This window comes from Cydia pomonella, chromosome 21, assembly GCF_033807575.1.
Source record: "Cydia pomonella isolate Wapato2018A chromosome 21, ilCydPomo1, whole genome shotgun sequence".
Taxonomy (NCBI): domain Eukaryota; kingdom Metazoa; phylum Arthropoda; class Insecta; order Lepidoptera; family Tortricidae; genus Cydia; species Cydia pomonella.
In genome coordinates this window covers 7,102,679-7,119,812 of record NC_084723.1, presented here as the reverse complement: position 1 = coordinate 7,119,812, position 17,134 = coordinate 7,102,679, and the positions used below count along the sequence as shown (strand labels likewise).

General features: G+C 33.6%; 1 protein-coding gene and 3 long non-coding RNA genes across 5 annotated transcripts in view; 1 reads left to right on the top strand and 3 right to left on the bottom strand.

The window, feature by feature from the left end:
- Positions 1–17,134, bottom strand: part of LOC133529475 (dopamine receptor 1) — a 172,980-nt gene that overhangs the window by 79,261 nt on the left and 76,585 nt on the right. The window lies entirely within an intron of this gene.
- LOC133529739 (uncharacterized) lies at positions 3,046–4,652 on the bottom strand. The gene is made up of 2 exons (XR_009801193.1): positions 4,431–4,652; positions 3,046–4,308 (listed from the first exon to the last, which is right to left on the bottom strand). It is a non-coding gene; the product is annotated as an uncharacterized LOC133529739 (long non-coding RNA).
- LOC133529591 (uncharacterized) lies at positions 6,207–13,084 on the top strand. 2 transcript variants are annotated; one of them, XR_009801172.1, is made up of 5 exons: positions 6,207–7,523; positions 8,986–9,045; positions 9,552–9,620; positions 9,915–9,974; positions 11,917–13,084. It is a non-coding gene; the product is annotated as an uncharacterized LOC133529591 (long non-coding RNA). The 2 variants fall into 2 exon arrangements; XR_009801171.1 differs by lacking the exon at positions 11,917–13,084 and adding an exon at positions 10,591–11,413.
- LOC133529592 (uncharacterized) lies at positions 12,416–14,022 on the bottom strand. Its single transcript, XR_009801173.1, has 2 exons — positions 13,801–14,022; positions 12,416–13,678 (listed from the first exon to the last, which is right to left on the bottom strand). It is a non-coding gene; the product is annotated as an uncharacterized LOC133529592 (long non-coding RNA).

The window sequence follows — 17,134 nt, the reverse complement described above, 5'->3', positions numbered from 1 at the left end:
TACTACGAAGCTGATGGTCCCGGGTTCAAATCCTGGTAAGGGCATGTATTTGTGTGATGAGCATGGATATTTGTTCCTGAGTCATGGGTGTTTTCTATGTATTTAAGTATTTATAAATATTTATATATTATATATATCGTTGTATAAGTACCCTCAACACAAGCCTTATTGAGCTTACTGTGGGACTTAGTCAATTTGTGTTATAATGTCCTTAATATTTATTTATTATTATTATATTAGTGCAATGCAACGAGCAGGTCGCTAGTTTTGACTAAAATCAACAGCTGGTTATACAAAAAAACAGAACAACCCCTAATTATTTAGATATAACCATTATATTCAAATCGATGTAAAAAATACAATTTAAGTTTAATTCACACGTAAATGTTTGTCCGACGAACGTCCCGTATTCAATATACTAAGTGGTAACTCAATTCAATAATACCTAGTCCTTATTTATTTTTCTCCCGGGCGTGTCGAACCTACGAGACGTGCGATAAGTACCTATCCAACGGAACCGAGCCCGAAGCTCCGCACACGAACGCAGGTACGGGCTACGTATCATGGCGTGTCACGGTCACGGCGTGTCACGTGAATCCGGACGCGAACGCAGGTACGAGGTACGTACCTTGCCGTGTTCGTGAAATTCGTGATCTTAGTACCGCCGGGCTTAAGAACCCGTAGCTACGGATCGGCGTGTATCACGGATATCAGGAGCCCTAGTAGGTACAAGGTACTCATTTTCCTCGCATTGTCCCGGCATTTCGTCACGGCTCATGGGAGCCTGAGGTCGACTTGGCAACGCATCCCAAGAATTGGCGTAAGCACTAGTTTTTACGCAAGCGACTGCCATCTGACCTTCCAACCCATCGGTAGGGTGAACGATGTTTTCCTTTACCGAAAAGCGATTGGTAAATATCAAATAATAGTTCGTACATAAGTTTCGAAAATCTCATCACAAGCCGGAGTTTGAACTCGCGACCTCCGGATTGCAAGTCGCACGTTCTTACCGCTAGGTCACCAGCGCTTTTTATGTATAGGTAGGGTAAGGCTAAGGTAGATTAATGAAAAACTGAAACTTCCAATCATAATTAAACGATGATAATCATTCATTTTACTACGAGTAAAGCAGCAAAATCCTTTGTCAGTTATTTTCGTGTGAACTTTATTTGACTAGCGAATTCAGCGATCAAACAACACGATGTCATGCTGTCAGGCACCATTACGCGACCCATGCAACAAGACAAACGAACCAAGGTTGAAACGTTATTATTAGAACAATGTTACAATAGTCAGTGTCAGTTTTCATTTGTAAGATTACAGAGCTCGGACAGATAAAATAAAAACCGGCCAAGTGCGAGTCGGACTCGCACAGGGAGGGTTCCGAACCATTATCTATAAAAACGGTCACCCATCCAAGTACTGACCCCGCCCGACGATGCTTAACTTCGGTGATTGGATGAGAACCCCGAGATTGGAAAGAAATATTTATTTTATTCTGTTTTTTTTTTAGTATTTGTTGTTATAGCGGCAACAGAAATACATAATCTGTAGAAATTTTAACTGGCTAACTATCACGGTTCATGATATAGGTGACGGACGGACGGACGGACAGCGGAGTCTCAGTAATAGGGACCCGTTTCACCTTTTGGATACGGAATCCTAAAAAGAATTGAGTAAAGCTTGACTGGGTGTTTTATTTTCTGGTTAAATTATTTATTCGTCAAATATCTGGCACTTTATTTACAACAACAATGTACATAGTGGATATATACAGATGATTACCATAACTAGCTTATATCTAAAATAGGCCCTTGAGGCATTGTACCAAGGATGCTGGCGGCATTTCCTCGATGTATCGCAATACTGATACGTTGTGCGAGGAAGCCGCCAGCTCTTCGGTCACAGGTTACGTCAACCAGACGTTTCGCGATTTCAAATTAATATAATTATCGATTTAAAAAGTTATTTAAGAGCCTACCATTTTGTTGAGTAATCTATTAGCCTCTTTTTTTAGGCTTTAATAATGCATAATTTAAAGTTTCTAGTATTTTATAAAGGTACTTATGTTAACTACTTGCGTTCTTCGTTATGCAGAATTAAATTCACAACTTATCGGATTATTACTGTAGATTTCATAAATAAATAAATATTATAGGACATTATTACACAGGACTAGGTGCCACAGTAAGCTCAATAAGGCTTGTGTTGTGGGTACTTTGACAACGATATATATGTATATATAAATATTACAAATCCATAACTCAAGAACAAAATTTGTTATTTAGGTTAATGTGCTCATCGCACGAATAAAATGCGTTTACCAGTATTTGAACCCGAGACCATCGGCTTAGGCAAGGTTACCCACTAGGGCAGACAGGTTCTTAAAAATACATTGGGAAATAAAGGTATTGACCGGATTATTCTCGAATTGCAAGGATAATAAATTATAGCTTGTAGGCGTCTAGAGTGATTTATTACCACTTGGTGGTCTCGGGAGGCCCTCTGTGTGCACCGTGAACCGTTCAAGAAAATCTGTTTGAAACCACAAATGCGTTTGTTCATTTTAAGGCTCCGTTTCAAGAGTGCCTACGGAACCTTACTATTAAGTTTTCAGTGCCTGCCAGTGTTGCCTGTCAGTGTGTTACAGGTATTAGGTTCATACACATTCTACAATATTAACTCATTCACGTCTTTTCTGTAGACATCGCCAAGTTAAGGGAATCAAAAGCTAAATTTTACGCTGCACGCTTACAGGCGGGATGCATTTTTTGCTACTTGTACCTTACCCCATCTACTACTAAACTTAATTAACTAAAATTCAACCAGGATTAAATAAAAATAGGAAAATAAATAAATTTGGCCATGTGATCGTCTAGGGTATTTACGTTGTGAACCTTAGTACCCTTCGTCTTTTATGTGAAAACTGATACGATTTGGATTTCTCAAAACTATCCCTAAATATCCTATGAATTTGTAAATATTCCTACTGTATATTTTTATTAACACTATTGTTAGACAAATAAAAAAAATAGTAAATAATATATATTTTTTAGAATTTATCTCCTACCGGGCCCTACCGTGACCAGTTACCGTGAACAGTAGTAAGCCCTTTTTGTTTGTAATTTAAAACTTATATTTTCCTTTTAATATATCTCTTCGCTAACCTAGCTAGCTAAAGGAAAATATGTATATGTAACCATTGTAACCATAAATAAATATTGCAAAGAATAGTAAGTACAAACATACTTTATCTACTGTCACGCCCGGATGAAGACGGGTCTCTAAGCTAATTAATACCCATTTTATTTTATTTTATTTTTAATAGGTATTCCTAAGCACCATGTAATATTACTCTACCAACGTTTCGTAACCTAATTTCAGACGAGAAGAAACGCCAAGAAACTCATCTGAATGTACTATTAATGTATGGAATACTGAAAACAATCGTCTATTAAATATGACTTTATTTACCCTTTAATTCCCCAGTTATAGAAAAGCTCAATTGTCACTAGTGAACTGCTCCGCCTGTCACTAGCTCCCTATAACAAAATTATTTAGTATGTCCTCAAATAACTTTGTTCCCCTATCTCACCCAATGTAAAAATATATAAACCTTCAATCATATTTAATGTACGAGCCTCAGTAACCCATCCATATGCTACTGAAGATAGATTTTAATTTATTTTGTAATTAAAACAGTTAAAACTCTAATGATTTTAGTATTGTTTACAATCAAACTAAATGTGAAAGAAAATAAATAAACCTAACACCCAAATAATGACTCTACCCTAACTCTACCCCAAATTCACCTATTCTAATGTGTGTAAAACTAGAGGCGAACCTCTATTTTTACAGGGAGGAGTGTGTGTGTGAGGGACCCTAATTTAAGCTCTAAACGTTCGGCCGACAAAACCGAGGTATAGCAAACCCTAGTGTCTGTGTGATTGCCTCCCTCCATCTGTGTTAGCCGAAGCCTGGGTACAGATGAATAAGGCGCCCTAACCATGTATATAATGTGTATAAATAAATATATTTAACAAGACAACGCTTCTTCAATTACCAACAGATTTCAATGAGTAAGGATTACTCCTAATGGTCCACACGTGAGACCCTCATATCCCTCTGTCAGACCTTGAAGAGAACGTAAGAGGTATAATCGTCACCTGTGTTGGTAAAAAGGCTGACGCCAGGCCCCTCTCGCGACCTGGACCTAACTCTCTACTGGATTCCCGAGTAAACCTGCTTGTCACCGTCAGGTTAGGTGTACTCGGTAGGTTGACCATGCAACCTGACACTGAACTGGCTCTAAAATACAAAAAATCCACAAAAATAAGTAAGTATTAACACTAAAATAACAATTGAACAGATTGACAAAGAACAGCATAGTAGCTACGCAATGTCAAACATTCAATCGTCAAAATAACAACCTTTGTTTTTACGTCTACGAATAAGCCAGAGAAAGTGACAATCCGACGGTCAAAAATATAATGGCGGTCCTGGCTTAAAACTGAGCTATTTATAACCTTCGGCAAACGCTCCAGACGAGTTAGACGTTTCTCGTACTTATCGCAGGGTAAAGGCACCAATAGTCAACCCCTCCACGAAATTTCTATATTCAAGAACGTCTCCTTTGCCCACTAATTGATCAATAAGAATTATGAATGTATTTACTCATCAATAATTTAATAAAGTTTAATTTTTACAAAGAATAAAACGTAATTTAATTTAGCTTATGGAAATATTTCATTAAATATAATGCAAGGGCCTTTCCGCCAGCAATCAGCCTCCCGTCTACCAAGACACAGCCTTTAAGTACCCAGTCTACAGCCATCCCATTTTAACGCCTGGCTATTGGGTTCCGAGTTCCGTGATTTCAGTGTCCAGTGGTCAGCCACAGGATGACTACTGAGTATTTGATGTATTTCAATGAAATAAAGTCATAATAATGTAGATATTTAAAGGTGCTTGATTTAACAACTTACATTGCATTTGAAAATAATAAAAATCTTGAAACCTATGCTCAACCTCTATCGGCTGAACTCTGGGTCCACGATCCCCTTAAAATTACTGCCTCAAACCCAGTAATCGGCCAGGGTTTACTTTAATATGGATTTATATTAATTTTCCACTTCTTCCAGACAAATGAAGTATTCATTACGTGAAGCAGAGCACATGCTTCTAAAAAAATATCACAATTCGGCTGCCGACGTTTGATCAAAATACCATGTGACGCTCCAAAAAAATGGCGCATATGGCATATCCCTTAATGTCAGAAGACAGCACTTCTTTGAAGTAGTGTTGTGGTTTATGCTAAACAATTATTTTAAAAATTAAGTTACTTTTCAATTGATACTTTATTAATCTATAATAACACCTACTTTTGGCACACTGGTGCATGTCTCAGCACTGATGCCTTTACCTTATACGTTTGACTAATTTATTACCCTTTAAACTCGAGTACCAATCTCCTTTTCTGAGTAACGACCCACTACGAAATATGATTTAGTTAAAGTCTTTGTTTGTTGTTTAAAATTTCTCGTGAGAATATTTTGCTTCTATTCCATTAAACTTACGGAATTAATTTATTAGTTATATACATACTATTTACTAGTATTTTGATTAATATTGGAACATAATAATTGAAGTTTTTAGTTTATGAAAATGATATGGACCGATTATTTGTGCCAATTATTTTTATATGTTAACTAGATCTGCTAGTGCGTCTAGTTACAATCGCCCCCTCGAGAATTAGCATTGTATTGTTCCACACATACATGTATAATTCTCGAACCCTTATTCCAATAAAACTGAAAATTATATCCTAAATTTGTTGATATTATCCCCTTCCTTCCCCCCCCTTGTGTAAATGTAAACGTGTGGTGTATGGTGTGTGTTTAAACCAATACTCATTGATTGTGATTGATTCAGTATAAAACTCGGATCTCTGAATTTTAATAATGTATCATGATTATCTTTTCGTCACGATTTTCCTACCAGCACAGGATATTGGGTCGTGAATCCAATAAGCTCTAGTAGCTCGATCTCATGGTTTCATCCTAGTCTATGGATCTTTCTATCCGGCGACTTAACCACATTGCCCGGTTAATAGATGAACCAACAAAACCTCCCTTCACAAAGTAGGAAAAACATTTGGTATAAGTACTGGGATATTCATTCTCCATTAGTCAAAACTCAATCCGAATTCTATTACCCAATCACTCCTTCCAATCAAGTTTTCTTGGAGCATGTCTCATACATGAACCAGATATTTGACTTCAGACTGACTTCCATATTAACAGTAAAATGTAAAAAAAAAAAACTTAAATTATACCTTGATAACATCCTGATACTTGTATCAAAACATTATCTTTACAAACATAACATAGATATAAATTACAAATACTATGTAATGTCTGCAATTAAATACTATTAAAAATAATAAATATTCATCCAGACGAACCATTGAAAAATAATAAAATTATTTAAAATTATCTACACTACTGTAAACACTTCACCGTTATGACATATGAAAATAAGTCTTACTTGTGAACCGTTTAATACAACTCATTATCTATCTTTCAATTTAATAATCAAATACATATAACCATTTCACACTCAAACCCATATTTGAAATAACTTGATAAAATTCATTTAAAAATAATGCATTAATATCTCTTTAGAATATAAAATTGTGATAATGCATGTTCATTGACATGTCATCATCGTATTTTGCTGTCAAAGATCTCATTCACTATGAGGTGTGTAATTAGTCATGGTCTTAGCTTCTTGTGAAGTGTATAGTCAACAAAAACTACCCTTTGAAAATGGGTCGAATCGTTATACGATTTTAGCCTACTGATAAGAATTTGTTGACTATTTTGTGTATTTCTTTGTAATAAAAATATCAACAAATCCAGGTTGATTGCAATCCGACATTTGTCTAATTGTAAAAATCCATATATACAAAAATATTACAAACTTTCACACACTTCTTGCAAAAACATCAAATACTCATTAGTCTATTCTTATAATTAAATAGTTAATCATCTTTCATTGGCTTTCATTTCCCAGTTCACTCAATCTATCCCAGACCATTTCTACAGATAGCCAAAGTCTCGATATGCAACCAGAGTTAAAATGCATCCAATAACTTACTTTAAAAAACAATATTTCAGACAACTCCAAGCTCCCTCCTATATATTGTATAACAATATCAAACGTAATGTGTATTGACAAAACTGTTTATATTTAAGTTGAAGTTGTTTATTAAGATAACGTTAATACCGTACCGTTTTATTTAAGGTTACGTTATTACATCTTATCATGGCAACACTAAAACTCAATATTTTATCATGGCAACCCCGCAATGAAGCGTCCCGGAAGTGACAGAGGGGATGTGTTAAGCTTCTATCTGATCAAACTGACCATTGTTACTGGCTCAGTTTTGAATTTCACCCTGTGTCGTGAAGTGAAATGTAATTGTGAAGTGTAATGAATTTTGTTGCTGAAGAAAATAATTGGTAAGTTTTGAATGTATTACTTTTATTTTATATCATATCTAATCTTGTAAATTGGTAATTTTTGTTCATTTATGCTAAATTTTTTTTCCGCCAATTCTAGCCTAAAATTTTATTTATTTAGTATTATCTTCGAATAATACCATGAATATTATAATTTTATCCTCTCTTGCAGTATCAGATAAATATTTAATTAACATATTTTTAATATATAATTATCATATTTTATGATAATGTAACAAGTGTATTTAAACAACTTAATTAACTTTTAAGTAATCAAGAGTAATATTTTATTATTATTTTACTACCTATTTCTAGATTGTTTAATTTTCTTTTTTCATGTATGCTATAAATACTAGAAATGCCACAAACATATGATAACTATATGGTATTTGACCTATTCGGCCACTTTTGCTGAATATTCAGTATTCGGCCAATACCACTATTCAAATCATTTTTATCAAATACTTGTGTTATTTGTATTATCTAGGTCAATTGAATAACATTCTATGCTTTACTTGTACTCAAAACCACCACGCACTTTACAGTCCAGGTAGAGAAACCCTCGACGCATCGGCAATTTTTTTTTTAGAGACCCGAACATGTGCACTCAACTTGTCCTTAAACTTTTGCGTCTATTGTCTCAATTTTTTATCACCGGCCGCATCGTCGGTCGCAACATTCTAAGTTTTATTATTTCAACATGTTTTTGTTTTAATGAATATTTCCATTAACTTAAACCCAAGTTTAAAAAAAAATCTCAGTAATAAATCAAAGATCATTATTAATATATCGGTAAGTGTTTTTTTTTGTACAATGAATTGTATTTAATATTTTATTTCAATTAATTTCTTTACTGGCAACATCAGTAAATACTGAGTATTTCCCTTGTTTTGTCTATGGCGTCGCTAGAGTATGGTGCTAGTGGCGCCCCCTAGCATAAACCATAGGTCAATTTGTTATACACAAAGCCAAACTCTTTTTGAAGTGCTAGCTTGTGATTGTGACGTGTACATTATTTTTCTTTAAAATGAGACTTACTAAGATTGACCTTTTAATTTGTGAGTTCCCAATAATTTGGGATAGTAACGAGTTATACTATGGAGATAAATTTTTGGCCGAACTCGCTCGCCAGGTCTTATTAAAACTGTGCAAAAATGTAAAACCTTTTTTTTTTAATTCAAATATTTTGACTATGAAAATAAGAAATTTCAAGGATCGTCTTCGCAGATTTAAGGTATAACTACAATTATATGTATGTTTTGTCAATTATTTTATTTTAATAATCTTTTAATTATTATTACAAAACTTTTATAATGTTAAAAGAAAACATTTCTTATTACATCATGAAGAACATCAAGACCAAGTTTAAATAAGTTTAATTAATTCATCGATAGCATATGCGTAATATTTTTTATTTATAATTCATTCAATTAATCATACTTATTTCTTTTTAATTTTTCAGGCTCTAATGAATGAATCCGGGTCGCTGGATGAGTTGGGTGACCCTGAATCTACCCTTTAGGTAAGTAATACACTATTCTCTTTGCTCTCTTTTTTTTCAGAACATTTTTTCCTAAAAATGTCAACTAGGTAGGACACGTTCAGTTATTTCAGTATATATTAGTTTACCGTAATGTTAATTAAAACTACATATTTAGTTTATATCTATGTTATAATACTATCCTGTTGCCATTATGTTATTAGTTCATTATATATAGGTATGATGGAAAAAATTTTACTCATTGGCCTACAATCTATTCTTTTTTTCTTCTGAAGTCTGTTCTGTTTGCACTATAGATACTGATAAGAAAGTGTTGTTACGCCTACTTACTTGTTTTAAGTGAACTCTATTGCCTATATAATATGAATGAAATTTGATAACACAAAACAAGACGTATTAAGGAGTACCTGCGACCTTTTTTTTTCGATCCTTTAAGTGGCCAAACGCGTCTCGCCTTGAGCGTCAGCTATTTTTAACACATGTATTAATTTTACGTTTTTCAAATTTTTGCTTAAATATGATTTCAGATACGTAAGGCGTTTTTGAGTAAGCTGATATGTAATTAGTCCTCCTAATTATATGACGACATTTTATAAGTAAGTATACTTTTCCTAACCTAGCAGTTTTTTATTTCATTTTATTTATTTATTTATTAAATAAAACAAATTTAATGAATTTCATCGCAATAACCAAATATTTACTGTAATTATTTTCAGACTAATTCCTCATAACCAAATTTTTATTGTTCCAAAAAGTGATATTCTCGTATATATAATTAAAATTGTATTGATAATTTTAGTTTCTTTATGATATATTGAAATCTTCATCTACGAAAATAAATACAAAACGCTTTTGTTCTCTGTTTAAACTGGATACTTCCCAATTTTCAGATGTTCCAAGTAACGAGGTATCGAATGCCACTGAATGCTGTCCTGTTATTTTATTTTGAGGTAATTAAATTGCTTACTTGATATTAACATAACTTTTTTTCCAGATAATATTATGTAATATGATACTATGTATGATTAATATATATTTTTAAAATCATTTTATGAACTAAAAATCATTACTGCTAGTCTTAGTCTCTCTTTAGTTTAAATATAAAAATTGTTAATTGAAACTATATATGTATATAATTTTTTTTTTTTAGAAAATTCCACTACCGCTATTTGTGCCTTCGGGTAACATAAAGTAGCCCAACTCTTTAATATACAAGCTTATAGGATAATATATGTATTTTTTTATGATTAATACACTCCATTTTTATGAACAATACACAAATCAAGTTCATTCATTTTATTTTTTATTCTATGTATAATTGAATGAAGCGACTTGTATATGTGAATAGTGTTACTTCCACACATACAGACTACTATTATGCCGGATGTGGATTGAAGACCCTATTCTAACCTACCTATTTAATTTACATTTCAACAAAAAAACTTAAACCTATTTGTCATTTGTTATTTATTTTTATAAGTAATTATTAAAAGTCTCTATAACAATATTACTTTTGTAAACATTTTTGGTAACACTTAATAATAATAAAAATATTAATAATTTCAGCTAAACTACCACATTCAGCATCTCTACACTCGACCCGCGACCCCAAGAACCAGTGTTCTTCTACTCTAGACTTGGTAAGTACAAAAATATTCCTTTTATTTTTAAGGATACAAAAATATGACTTAATATCTAATACACTTATCATTTAAATATTTATTCTATTTTATAACTATTATTTGATTCTAACAATTATTTTTCTAGTCCAATCTTTTTATATTAAACCACAACAATACGAAGTATAAATGTTTTTATTTATAATCATTAATTTCAGTCAAACATTACGTTCGCCGGATCAGCTATTTTTACTCAATTTGCCTTTATAATATCTTGACAAATGAATTGCATTATATTTCCCTCTGAATAAATTCGTGTATGGATCAACTAGAATATATACGTTTGGATAGGGAATTGCTGCAATTACATAAGGACCTTCATAAATTGATTCGAACTTTTTTGTAATCTTTTGCTGAGCATTTGATTTATTTAACTTTTTTATTTTAACCCAATCCCCTATTTGAAATTGAATCAGTCTAAAACTTTGATTAAACTTGGGACGTTCAATATTTGCGTTTTTAATATTGTATATAATAGTCTTCTTCTCTTCAGCAGATAGTTCGTTTTCACTGCCTGAAACTATTTCAGTACACTGTGTATCTTCTAATGGTTGTTGTGATGTTGTATCTGCAGTTTCTATAGCTTCCACTTGTACAGGACTAATTGCCGTTGCAAGCTCGTTCCGTAACTGACTAAGCCCCTCCGTCATTTTCTGTTCAGTCTGTTTCAGCAAGTGATAGAACAATCCACGTCTTACATCCGATTTCTTTTTTATAATTCCACGAGCTACTCGTGCCTTTTGATTAATACGTTTAGTAATGCTTTTCTCGACAGATGGCGTAGCTTGTTGTATGCTTTGACGCGTAGATTTTGATTTAGCTGCGGCCGTTCGCTTCCTTGTGGCCCTCTCCATTTTATTTATTTTTAATAATTTTATTCACTTTATAACACTGATTTAACACTTTTTTATCACTTATATAAACACTTATTAAACACACTTATTTAACACTTATTTTATACATGAATTTTTAATTTTTTTTTTTTAAACTAAAAACATAATGTAGTCACTTTTTAACACTTTCACTGGATTTCTACACTGTGTTGGTAAAAAAACGTATATGTATACATCCGTACATATACATATATGCACATTTGTTTAATGAAAACGAAACTATCGCCCGCTATCTTTTTGTTTGGACTCGCATAACGCATTTTAGTTTTAGCTAATTTTAATTGACTATTTATACTAATGTATTTTTGTGTTTGTTTCAGGTAATGTTAGTCCCTACAATGCAAGTTACATCGGTAGAGTGCAGCCAAGAGGAGAAAAAATTATATTGATAATATTATAATATATATATATATATATAATTTAAAAAATTTCAAGAAAAATCCAAATCATATTGTTCACATTCCAGTTTTCTTACGGCAGCAAAAATGTAGCCGACGAGGCTACTCTATGTAATAAACTATTTATATATAATCCTGGTCACGGCACCAAAAATTGTACCTTACCCCATCTACTACTAAACTTAATTAACTAAAATTCAACCAGGATTAAATAAAAATAGGAAAATAAATAAATTTGGCCATGTGATCGTCTAGGGTATTTACGTTGTGAACCTTAGTACCCTTCGTCTTTTATGTGAAAACTGATACGATTTGGATTTCTCAAAACTATCCCTAAATATCCTATGAATTTGTAAATATTCCTACTGTATATTTTTATTAACACTATTGTTAGACAAATAAAAAAAATAGTAAATAATATATATTTTTTAGAATTTATCTCCTACCGGGCCCTACCGTGACCAGTTACCGTGAACAGTAGTAAGCCCTTTTTGTTTGTAATTTAAAACTTATATTTTCCTTTTAATATATCTCTTCGCTAACCTAGCTAGCTAAAGGAAAATATGTATATGTAACCATTGTAACCATAAATAAATATTGCAAAGAATAGTAAGTACAAACATACTTTATCTACTGTCACGCCCGGATGAAGACGGGTCTCTAAGCTAATTAATACCCATTTTATTTTATTTTATTTTTAATAGGTATTCCTAAGCACCATGTAATATTACTCTACCAACGTTTCGTAACCTAATTTCAGACGAGAAGAAACGCCAAGAAACTCATCTGAATGTACTATTAATGTATGGAATACTGAAAACAATCGTCTATTAAATATGACTTTATTTACCCTTTAATTCCCCAGTTATAGAAAAGCTCAATTGTCACTAGTGAACTGCTCCGCCTGTCACTAGCTCCCTATAACAAAATTATTTAGTATGTCCTCAAATAACTTTGTTCCCCTATCTCACCCAATGTAAAAATATATAAACCTTCAATCATATTTAATGTACGAGCCTCAGTAACCCATCCATATGCTACTGAAGATAGATTTTAATTTATTTTGTAATTAAAACAGTTAAAACTCTAATGATTTTAGTATTGTTTACAATCAAACTAAATGTGAAAGAAAATAAATAAACCTAACACCCAAATAATGACTCTACCCTAACTCTACCCCAAATTCACCTATTCTAATGTGTGTAAAACTAGAGGCGAACCTCTATTTTTACAGGGAGGAGTGTGTGTGTGAGGGACCCTAATTTAAGCTCTAAACGTTCGGCCGACAAAACCGAGGTATAGCAAACCCTAGTGTCTGTGTGATTGCCTCCCTCCATCTGTGTTAGCCGAAGCCTGGGTACAGATGAATAAGGCGCCCTAACCATGTATATAATGTGTATAAATAAATATATTTAACAAGACAACGCTTCTTCAATTACCAACAGATTTCAATGAGTAAGGATTACTCCTAATGGTCCACACGTGAGACCCTCATATCCCTCTGTCAGACCTTGAAGAGAACGTAAGAGGTATAATCGTCACCTGTGTTGGTAAAAAGGCTGACGCCAGGCCCCTCTCGCGACCTGGACCTAACTCTCTACTGGATTCCCGAGTAAACCTGCTTGTCACCGTCAGGTTAGGTGTACTCGGTAGGTTGACCATGCAACCTGACACTGAACTGGCTCTAAAATACAAAAAATCCACAAAAATAAGTAAGTATTAACACTAAAATAACAATTGAACAGATTGACAAAGAACAGCATAGTAGCTACGCAATGTCAAACATTCAATCGTCAAAATAACAACCTTTGTTTTTACGTCTACGAATAAGCCAGAGAAAGTGACAATCCGACGGTCAAAAATATAATGGCGGTCCTGGCTTAAAACTGAGCTATTTATAACCTTCGGCAAACGCTCCAGACGAGTTAGACGTTTCTCGTACTTATCGCAGGGTAAAGGCACCAATAGTCAACCCCTCCACGAAATTTCTATATTCAAGAACGTCTCCTTTGCCCACTAATTGATCAATAAGAATTATGAATGTATTTACTCATCAATAATTTAATAAAGTTTAATTTTTACAAAGAATAAAACGTAATTTAATTTAGCTTATGGAAATATTTCATTAAATATAATGCAAGGGCCTTTCCGCCAGCAATCAGCCTCCCGTCTACCAAGACACAGCCTTTAAGTACCCAGTCTACAGCCATCCCATTTTAACGCCTGGCTATTGGGTTCCGAGTTCCGTGATTTCAGTGTCCAGTGGTCAGCCACAGGATGACTACTGAGTATTTGATGTATTTCAATGAAATAAAGTCATAATAATGTAGATATTTAAAGGTGCTTGATTTAACAACTTACATTGCATTTGAAAATAATAAAAATCTTGAAACCTATGCTCAACCTCTATCGGCTGAACTCTGGGTCCACGATCCCCTTAAAATTACTGCCTCAAACCCAGTAATCGGCCAGGGTTTACTTTAATATGGATTTATATTAATTTTCCACTTCTTCCAGACAAATGAAGTATTCATTACGTGAAGCAGAGCACATGCTTCTAAAAAAATATCACAATTCGGCTGCCGACGTTTGATCAAAATACCATGTGACGCTCCAAAAAAATGGCGCATATGGCATATCCCTTAATGTCAGAAGACAGCACTTCTTTGAAGTAGTGTTGTGGTTTATGCTAAACAATTATTTTAAAAATTAAGTTACTTTTCAATTGATACTTTATTAATCTATAATAACACCTACTTTTGGCACACTGGTGCATGTCTCAGCACTGATGCCTTTACCTTATACGTTTGACTAATTTATTACCCTTTAAACTCGAGTACCAATCTCCTTTTCTGAGTAACGACCCACTACGAAATATGATTTAGTTAAAGTCTTTGTTTGTTGTTTAAAATTTCTCGTGAGAATATTTTGCTTCTATTCCATTAAACTTACGGAATTAATTTATTAGTTATATACATACTATTTACTAGTATTTTGATTAATATTGGAACATAATAATTGAAGTTTTTAGTTTATGAAAATGATATGGACCGATTATTTGTGCCAATTATTTTTATATGTTAACTAGATCTGCTAGTGCGTCTAGTTACATACTTAAGACTCAAATAAGAATATTGAGATATATAATAATTATATTATATTATAATTGTATATACTAGAGTAATTACATTTTATTTTGCCCAAACTGGCCTTTTCTCTAAAATGTGTTTGACCTATTAGCTCATTAGCTTGGGCAAAAATGCTTATTATTACGAATGCCTCTTGCACCTAGTGAGTCGCCTGCTTGCGCCTTCTGGAAACACTGGGAGGATGTACATATGTCATCTAGAGGCTTAGTTTATATAGTATAGGTTTAACTAACATAGGATTAAGGGAATGTTCACTAACACTATGAACATGGTCCGAATTAAAATAAATTTAATTGAATATCAATGCTTCAAGTAATGAACGCCTAGAACTAAGATCTTACATGCAATATTTCTATTGTGCTAAGCTATGCACGCGACGCGAGGCCTACAGTTCACATTTTCACAGAGCACGTATTGAAATCTATAAAGGCTCCAAACCAGTGTCGTGTGCGACGATTATAGCAACGCTTTGGGAGCAAAAAAGCTTGGTCTGCTTGATGGTAAGCGGACACCGTAGCCTACGGGCGTGAGCTATGTACTCTAGAGGTGATCAGTCACCTACAACCGCGTTTTCAACTATTTAAATTTATATAAAGACTCAATCCCAAGGGCACCTCGGAGGTGCATAGGGCCTCCACAAGATCCTTCCACGCCTTTCTATCTCGAGCAACCGTCTTGGAACTCTTGGACGCGTTCAATTCAATTCAATTCAATTCAATTCAATTCAATTCAATTATTTATTCATAATATTTACATCTTATACGTCACTATATTTTTACAGATTATATGTATATAATAAATAGATTTTATATTTTTGCCGCAACTGGGGCGTTCCGGATCCGCCCCTAAGCATGGGCTTCCTTACTTTTCCAGTTTATATTTTTATGCTACATTTCCAATTACTATTTATATATTTATACATTTACAGTACATATTTATACATTTACAATTTATTGTACTTATTTAACATTTCTACATACTTTTTACAAAAAAAATCGTTGATGGAGTATAAAGCGTCTTTAACTAGCTTTGTTTTCATTTGTCGTACAAATCAAGCGTAACTCGGGGCCTGCTTAATTGCCGGAGGAATCTTCTTATAAACTTTCGGGCCAATGAAGACAAGACATTTTTTAGTTTTATCCAGTCGTGTGTGTGGCAAGTTCCAGCTCAGTCCTACGGCTCGCATCTCGTTCTCTACGCGCCTCCAGGTGTTAAATAATTTTATTAACAAGATAAAATCCCGATTACTTAGATCAAATAAATCTGAAAACTTTATTACTTATCTACGCACAAATAATTACACATTACTTACTACTACACTGAATGAACATGTGCACTTAGCTACTACGTACAGTTGCCATCAGAAATATCGGGACGGCCAAAGTACTCAAAAATATCTGAACACGCACTCTAACGCCTTGACAATAGAGGCGTGTTCAGATATTTGTGAGCACCTTGGCCGCTCCGATATATAATGGCGACTGCACCTAAATATACTAGCGAACTGTCTAACTGAAAGAAAAAGCTAAAAACATGTGACTCGTAAATAAATTGTAAGTGAATCAACACCAACACTCTGACATCGTACTTTCTGAACCGCCATTTTTTTGCATCAAGAAATGTAAAGAGAATTTTAATCTTCTTATGCAGTTCGTTCTACAGCTAATTAAAATAGTTTTTAATAAAATGGCGAAGAGAAATAAGCTTATTTAAAAAGTTAATTTAGCTCTTTGACATGGAACATTTCTAAGTAACATTCGGATCTTATACTTTCAGTAACTCTCATAGTTTAGACATTGTTAGGGTTCCGTAGTCAACTAGCAACCCTTATTAGTTTCCCCATGTCCGTCTGTCTATCCGGCTGCGGCTTTGCTCCGTGATCGTTAGTGCTAGAAAGCTGCCATTTGGATGGATACATAAATCATGCATGGAGACAGAACGGCAAAATAACAACCACATTTTTTTGGGTACAAAATGGTCCTAAACAATTT